Genomic DNA, 847 nt, shown 5'->3' with positions numbered 1-847 from the left:
TCACATTATGTGACGGTGCTCAGTTTTTGGCGGCATGAATCTTGTGAAAGCGGGAAAAATCCATAAATTAGCCACGTCATTGTATAAACCGCGAGGTTCAAAGCGTGGGAATAAAGTAGCGGCTTATAGTCCGGAAATTACGGTAGTTATTCCCTCCACAAGACAATCAAACAAGCGAAATGCCGGTACAGGGACAAATTAGAGTCGCAATTCAAAGGCTCAGACATGAGACGTATATGGCAGGGTCTACAGGAAATCACGGACTACAAAAAGAAAACCAGCCACGTCACGGACACCGGCGTCACTTTTCCAGACAAACTAAACACCGTCTTTGCCCGCTTTGAGGATAATACAGTGCCACCATCATGGCCCTCTAACAAGAACTTTGCCCCCCCCACCTCCTTCTCCGTGGCCGACATGACTAAAACATTTAAACCTGGAGGTTCAGATTAAAAATCCTAGTCTTCAGACTAAGCTATTTTGGCTCTGGGAGTGTATTGTCCACAGGAGAACGTCATAGAAAACGCAAGTATAGAAAGACAGCCGACTGAAGAAAGGTGAAAATGAATGCACCACCCAAACAGAGACTAGAACCCTGGACCCTCAGATTAAAAGTCTGATGCTCTACCAACTGAGCTACCCAGGTTCCTCATTTTTTTATTTTCATAAACCTAACCTGCTGGGCATAGGCATGTGCTGACGAGGGGGCATTGTCAGATGGTACATTTCCCCAGAGAACCAGGCCTTCATTCCAAATGATACAGTCAATGAAATCTGAACTAACCATCCCCTCCAAAGAAACATTTTGTACAAGACCTTGTGGCACAATGGTAGAGTGTCTCACTCC

At 45.3% G+C, this 847-nt stretch overlaps 1 non-coding gene across 1 annotated transcript; it reads right to left on the bottom strand.

The window, feature by feature from the left end:
- Positions 1-573: 573 nt before the first annotated feature.
- On the bottom strand, positions 574-646 carry trnak-uuu. The gene has a single exon. It is a non-coding gene; the product is annotated as a tRNA-Lys (tRNA).
- Positions 647-847: the final 201 nt, after the last annotated feature.

The sequence above is a fragment of the Oncorhynchus tshawytscha genome, linkage group LG02 (genome assembly GCF_018296145.1).
Source record: "Oncorhynchus tshawytscha isolate Ot180627B linkage group LG02, Otsh_v2.0, whole genome shotgun sequence".
NCBI lineage: Eukaryota > Metazoa > Chordata > Actinopteri > Salmoniformes > Salmonidae > Oncorhynchus > Oncorhynchus tshawytscha.
This window is presented reverse-complemented; position numbering and strand designations above follow the sequence as displayed.